This window comes from Rhinoderma darwinii, unplaced genomic scaffold (assembly GCF_050947455.1).
Source record: "Rhinoderma darwinii isolate aRhiDar2 unplaced genomic scaffold, aRhiDar2.hap1 Scaffold_2398, whole genome shotgun sequence".
NCBI lineage: Eukaryota > Metazoa > Chordata > Amphibia > Anura > Rhinodermatidae > Rhinoderma > Rhinoderma darwinii.
Genome location: NW_027462698.1, coordinates 1 through 7500, shown reverse-complemented (window position 1 = coordinate 7500; position 7500 = coordinate 1).

The following is a 7500-nucleotide window of genomic DNA, read 5'->3' as shown; positions in this document are numbered from 1 at the left end:
TCCAGGTTGATTGCTGGTAGGTCCCGGTGGGGTGGAAGGGGGTCAGCGGGAGCAAACTGCATCCCCATGCCCAGCCAGAGTTCCAGGGTGATTGCAGGTAGGTCCCGGTGGGGGGGCAGCGGGAGCAACCTGCATCCCCATGCCCAGCCAGAGTTCCAGGCTGATTGCTGGTAGGTCCTGGTGGGGGGGCAGCGGGAGCAACTTGCATCCCCATGCCCAGCCAGAGTTCCAGGGTGATTGCAGGTAGGTCCTGGTGGGGGGCAGCGGGAGCAACTTGCATTCCCATGCCCAGCCAGAGTTCCAGGGTGATTGCAGGTAGGTCCTGGTGGGGGGCAGCGGGAGCAACTTGCATCCCCATGCCCAGCCAGAGTTCCAGGGTGATTGCTGGTAGGTCCCGGTGGGGGGGCAGCGGGAGCAACCTGCATCTCCATGCCCAGCCAGAGTTCCAGAGTGATTGCAGGTAGGTCCCGGTGGGGGGGCAGCGGGAGAAACTTGCATCCCCATGCCCAGCCAGAGTTCCAGGGTGATTGCAGGTAGGTCCCGGTGGGGTGGAAGGGGGTCAGCGGGAGCAAACTGCATCCCCATGCCCAGCCAGAGTTCCAGGGTGATTGCTGGTAGGTCCCGGTGGGGTGGAAAGGGGGTCAGCGGGAGCAAACTGCATCCCCATGCCCAGCCAGAGTTCCAGGGTGATTGCAGGTAGGTCCCGGTGGGGGGGCAGCAGGAGCAACTTGCATCCCCATGCCCGGCCAGAGTTCCAGGGCCAGAGTGTGACGGCAGGCAGCATAGGCCGGGGCAAAGTTCCAAGGCGGCGTGGAGAGGACTAGGCCACAAGATAAGGGGATCCTTTCGTGAACAAACAGCAGTGAAAATACAAAGGCCCAAATGTCAAAGAATGGCATTTGTGCTACTGAAAGTGAAACATTTAAAATCAAGTGAAAGTGGGGTATGTTCACAAATGTCAGAGGCGGTGATGAGCAGCAGAGGCAGGCCGGGGCAGAGTTCCAGGGCTAGGAGTGTGACGGCAGGCAGCGTAGGCCGGGGCAGAGTTCCAGGGCGGTGGGGAGAGGACTAGGCCTCGAGATATGGAGATCCATTTGGTGACCAAGCAGCAGTGAAAATAGAAAGGCCCAAATGTCAAAGAATGACATTTCTGCTACTGAAAGTGAAACATTTGAAAGTGAAACATTTAAAATCAAGTTAAAGTGGGGTTTGTTCACAAATGTCAGAGGCGGTGGTGAACAGCAGGGGCAGGCCGGGGCAGAGTTCCAGGGCCAGGAGTGTGATGGCAGGCAGCGTAGGCCGGGGCAGAGTTCCAGGGCGGTGGGGAGAGGACTAGGCCTCATTCCAAGGAGATCCATTTGGTGACCAAACAGCAGTGACAATAAAAAGGCCCAAATGTCAAAGAATGACATTTCTGATACTGAAAGTGACACATTTAAAATCACGTTAAAGTGGGGTATGTTCAAAGAATGTCAGAGGCGGTAATGAGCAGCAGATGCAGGCCGGGGCAGAGTTCCAGGTGCCTGGAGTGTGAAGGCAGCACAGGCCGGGGCAGAGTTCCAGGGCCAGGGGTGTGACGGCAGGCAGCGTAGGCCGGGGCAGAGTTCCAGGGCGGTGGGGAGAGGACTAGGCCTCGAGATATGGAGATCCATTTGGTGACCAAGCAGCAGTGAAAATAAAAAGGCCCAAATGTCAAAGAATGGCATTTCTGATACTGAAAGTGAAACATTTAAAATCAAGTTAAATTGGGGTATGTTCAAAGAATGTCAGAGGCGGTAATGAGCAGCAGATGCAGGCCGGGGCAGAGTTCCAGGTGCCTGGAGTGTGAAGGCAGCACAGGCCGGGGCAGAGTTCCAGGGCCAGAGTGTGTGACGGCAGGCAGCGTAGGCCGGGGCAGAGTTCCAGGGCGGTGGGGAGAGGACTAGGCCTCAATCCAAGGAGATCCATTTGGTGACCAAGCAGCAGTGAAAATAAAAAGGCCCAAATGTCAAAGAATGACATTTCTGCTACTGAAAGTGAAACATTTGAAAGTGAACCATTTAAAATCTAGTTAAAGTGGGGTATGTTCAAAAATGTCAGAGTCGGTGGGGAACAGCAAAGGCAGGCCGGGGCAGAGTTCCAGGGCCAGAGTGTGACGGCAGCACAGGCCGGGGCAGAGCTCCAGGGCCAGGGTGTGACGGCAGGCAGCGTAGGCCGGGGCAGAGTTCCAGGGCGTTGGGGAGAGGACTAGGCCTCAAAATAAGGAGATCCATTTGGTGACCAAGCAGAAGTGAAAATAAAAAGGCCCAAATGTCAAAGAATGACATTTCTGCTACTGAAAGTGAAACATTTGAAAGTGAACCATTTAAAATCTAGTTAAAGTGGGGTATGTTCAAAAATGTCAGAGTCGGTGGTGAACAGCAAAGGCAGGCCGGGGCAGAGTTCCAGGGCCAGAGTGTGACGGCAGCACAGGCCGGGGCAGAGTTCCAGGGCCAGAGTGTGTGACGGCAGGCAGCGTAGGCCGGGGCAGAGTTCCAGGGCGGTGGGGAGAGGACTAGGCCTCAATTTAAGGAGATCCATTTGTTGACCAAGCAGCAGTGCAAATAAAAAGGCCCGAATGTCAAAGAATGACATTTCTGATACTGAAAGTGAACCATTTAAAATCAAGTTAAAGTGGGGTATGTTCACAAATGTCAGAGGCGGTGGTGAACAGCAGGGGCAGGCCGGGACAGAGTTCCAGGGCCAGAGTGTGACGGCAGGCAGTGTAGGCCGGGGCAGAGTTCCAGGGCGGTGGGGGAGAGGACTAGGCCTCAATTTAAGGAGATCCATTTGTTGACCAAGCAGCAGTGCAAATAAAAAGGCCCGAATGTCAAAGAATGACATTTCTGATACTGAAAGTGAACCATTTAAAATCAAGTTAAAGTGGGGTATGTTCACAAATGTCAGAGGCGGTGGTGAACAGCAGGGGCAGGCCGGGACAGAGTTCCAGGGCCAGAGTGTGACGGCAGGCAGTGTAGGCCGGGGCAGAGTTCCAGGGCGGTGGGGAGAGGACTAGGCCTCGACATAAGGAGATCCATTTGGTGACCAAACAGCAGTGAAAATAAATAGGCCCAAATGTCAAAGAATGACATTTCTGCTACTGAAAGTGAAACATTTAAAATCAAGTTAAAGTGGGGTATGTTCACAAATGTCAGAGGCGGTGGTGAACAGCAGGGGCAGGCCGGGGCAGAGTTCCAGGGCCAGGGTGTGACGGCAGGCAGCGTAGGCCGGGGCAGAGTTCCAGGGCGGTGGGTGAGAGGACTAGGCCTCAATCCAAGGAGATCCATTTGGTGACCAAGCAGCAGTGGGAAAATAAAAAGGCCCAAATGTCAAAGAATGACATTTCTGCTACTGAAAGTGAAACATTTGAAAGTGAACCATTTAAAATCTAGTTAAAGTGGGGTATGTTCAAAAATGTCAGAGTCGGTGGTGAGCAGCAGAGGCAGGCCGGGGCAGAGTTCCAGGGCTAGGAGTGTGACGGCAGGCAGCGTAGGCCGGGGCAGAGTTCCAGGGCGGTGGGGAGAGGACTAGGCCTCAATCTAAGGAGATCCATTTGGTGACCAAACAGCAGTGAAAATAAAAAGGCCCAAATGTCAAAGAATGACATTTCTGCTACTGAAAGTGAAACATTTGAAAGTGAACCATTTAAAATCAAGTTAAAGTGGGGTATGTTCAAAAATGTCAGAGGTGGTGGTGAGCAGCAGAGGCAGGCCGGGGCAGAGTTCCAGGTGCCTGGAGTGTGAAGGCAGCACAGGCCGGGGCAGAGTTCCAGGGCCAGAGTGTGTGACGGCAGGCAGCGTAGGCCGGGGCAGAGTTCCAGGGCGGTGGGGAGAGGACTAGGCCTCAATCCAAGGAGATCCATTTGGTGACCAAGCAGCAGTGAAAATAAAAAGGCCCAAATGTCAAAGAATGACATTTCTGCTACTGAAAGTGAAACATTTGAAAGTGAACCATTTAAAATCAAGTTAAAGTGGGGTATGTTCAAAAATGTCAGAGGTGGTGGTGAGCAGCAGAGGCAGGCCGGGGCAGAGTTCCAGGGCTAGGAGTGTGACGGCAGGCAGCGTAGGCCGGGGCAGAGTTCCAGGGCGGTGGGGAGAGGACTAGGCCTCAATCTAAGGAGATCCATTTGGTGACCAAACAGCAGTGAAAATAAAAAGGCCCAAATGTCAAAGAATGACATTTCTGATACTGAAAGTGAAACATTTGAAAGTGAACCATTTAAAATCAAGTTAAAGTGGGGTATGTTCAAAAATGTCAGAGGCGGTGGTGAGCAGCAGAGGCAGGCCGGGACACAGTTCCAGGGCAAGGGGTGTGACGGCAGGCAGCGTAGGCCGGGGCAGAGTTCCAGGGCGGTGGGGAGAGGACTAGGCCTCAATCCAAGGAGATCCATTTGGTGACCAAGCAGCAGTGAAAATGAAAAGGCCCAAATGTCAAAGAATGCCATTTCTGCAACTGAAAGTGAAACATTTGAAAGTGACACATTTAAAATCAAGTTAAAGTGGGGTATGTTCAAAAATGTCAGAGGCGGTGGTGAACAGCAAAGGCAGGCCGGGGCAGAGTTCCAGGGCCAGGGGTGTGACGGCAGGCAGCGTAGGCCGGGGCAGAGTTCCAGGGCGGTGGGGAGAGGACTAGGCCTCGACATAAGGAGATCCATTTGGTGACCAAACAGCAGTGAAAATAAATAGGCCCAAATGTCAAAGAATGACATTTCTGCTACTGAAAGTGAAACATTTAAAATCAAGTTAAAGTGGGGTATGTTCACAAATGTCAGAGGCGGTGGTGAACAGCAGGGGCAGGCTGGGGCAGAGTTCCAGGGCCAGGAGTGTGATGGCAGCACAGGCCGGGGCAGTGTTCCAGGGCCAGAGTGTGACGGCAGGCAGCGTAGGCCGGGGCAGAGTTCCAGGGCGGTGGGGAGAGGACTAGGCCTCAATCCAAGGAGATCCATTTGGTGACCAAACAGCAGTGAAAATAAAAAGGCCCAAGTGTCAAAGAATGACATTTCTGATACTGAAAGTGAACCATTTAAAATCAGGTTAAAGTGGGGTATGTTCACAAATGTCAGAGGCGGTGGTGAACAGCAGGGGCAGGCCGGGACAGAGTTCCAGGGCCAGAGTGTGACGGCAGGCAGTGTAGGCCGGGGCAGAGTTCCAGGGCGGTGGGTGAGAGGACTAGGCCTCAATCCAAGGAGATCCATTTGGTGACCAAACAGCAGTGAAAATAAAAAGGCCCAAGTGTCAAAGAATGACATTTCTGCTACTGAAAGTGAAACATTTGAAAGTGAACCATTTAAAATCAAGTTAAAGTGGGGTATGTTCACAAATGTCAGAGGCGGTGGTGAACAGCAAAGGCAGGCCGGGGCAGAGTTCCAGGGCCAGAGTGTGACGGCAGGCAGTGTAGGCCGGGGCAGAGTTCCAGGGCGGTGGGTGAGAGGACTAGGCCTCAATCCAAGGGGATCCATTTGGTGACCAAGCAGCAGTGAAAATGAAAAGGCCCAAATGTCAAAGAATGCCATTTCTGCAACTGAAAGTGAAACATTTGAAAGTGACACATTTAAAATCAAGTTAAAGTGGGGTATGTTCAAAAATGTCAGAGGCGGTAGTGAACAGCAGAGGTAGGCCGGGGCAGAGTTCCAGGGCCAGGGGTGTCACGGCAGGCAGCGTAGGCCGGGAAGAGTTCCAGGGCGGTGGGGAGAGGACTAGGCCTCAATCCAAGGGGATCCATTTGGTGACCAAGCAGCAGTGAAAATGAAAAGGCCCAAATGTCAAAGAATGCCATTTCTGCAACTGAAAGTGAAACATTTGAAAGTGACACATTTAAAATCAAGTTAAAGTGGGGTATGTTCAAAAATGTCAGAGGCGGTAGTGAACAGCAGAGGTAGGCCGGGGCAGAGTTCCAGGGCCAGGGGTGTCACGGCAGGCAGCGTAGGCCTGCGCAGAGTTCCAGGGCGGTGGGGAGAGGACTAGGCCTCAATCCAAGGAGATCCATTTGGTGACCAAGCAGCAGTGAAAATAAAAAGGCCCAAATGTCAAAGAATGACATTTCTGCTACTGAAAGTGAAACATTTGAAAGTGAAACATTTAAAATCAAGTTAAAGTGGGGTATGTTCAAAAATGTCAGAGGCGGTAGTGAACAGCAGAGGTAGGCCGGGGCAGAGTTCCAGGGCCAGGGGTGTCACGGCAGGCAGCGTAGGCCGGGGAAGAGTTCCAGGGCGGTGGGGAGAGGACTAGGCCTCAATCCAAGGGGATCCATTTGGTGACCAAGCAGCAGTGAAAATGAAAAGGCCCAAATGTCAAAGAATGCCATTTCTGCAACTGAAAGTGAAACATTTGAAAGTGACACATTTAAAATCAAGTTAAAGTGGGGTATGTTCAAAAATGTCAGAGGCGGTAGTGAACAGCAGAGGTAGGCCGGGGCAGAGTTCCAGGGCCAGGGGTGTCACGGCAGGCAGCGTAGGCCGGGGAAGAGTTCCAGGGCGGTGGGGAGAGGACTAGGCCTCAATCCAAGGGGATCCATTTGGTGACCAAGCAGCAGTGAAAATGAAAAGGCCCAAATGTCAAAGAATGCCATTTCTGCAACTGAAAGTGAAACATTTGAAAGTGACACATTTAAAATCAAGTTAAAGTGGGGTATGTTCAAAAATGTCAGAGGCGGTAGTGAACAGCAGAGGTAGGCCGGGGCAGAGTTCCAGGGCCAGGGGTGTCACGGCAGGCAGCGTAGGCCGGGGAAGAGTTCCAGGGCGGTGGGGAGAGGACTAGGCCTCAATCCAAGGGGATCCATTTGGTGACCAAGCAGCAGTGAAAATGAAAAGGCCCAAATGTCAAAGAATGCCATTTCTGCAACTGAAAGTGAAACATTTGAAAGTGACACATTTAAAATCAAGTTAAAGTGGGGTATGTTCAAAAATGTCAGAGGCGGTAGTGAACAGCAGAGGTAGGCCGGGGCAGAGTTCCAGGGCCAGGGGTGTCACGGCAGGCAGCGTAGGCCGGGGCAGAGTTCCAGGGCGGTGGGGAGAGGACTAGGCCTCGATCTAAGGAGATCCATTTGGTGACCAAACAGCAGTGAAAATAAAAAGGCCCAAATGTCAAAGAATGACATTTTTGATACTGAAAGTGAACCATTTAAAATCAAGTGAAAGTGGAGTACGTTCAAAAATGTCAGAGGCGGTGGTGAACAGCAGGGGCAGGCCGGGGCATAGTTCCAGGGCCAGAGTGTGACGGCAGCACAGGCCGGGGCAGAGCTCCAGGGCCAGAGTGTGACGGCAGGCAGCATAGGCCGGGGCACAGTTCCAGGGCCAGAGTGTGACGGCAGGCAGCGTAGGCCGGGGCAGAGTTCCAGGGCGGTGGGGAGAGGACTAGGCCTCGAGATAAGGTGATCCATTTGGTGACCAAGCAGCAGTGGAAATAAAAAGGCCCAAATTTCAAAGAATGACATTTTTGATACTGAAAGTGAAACATTTAAAATCAAGTTAAAGTGGGGTACGTT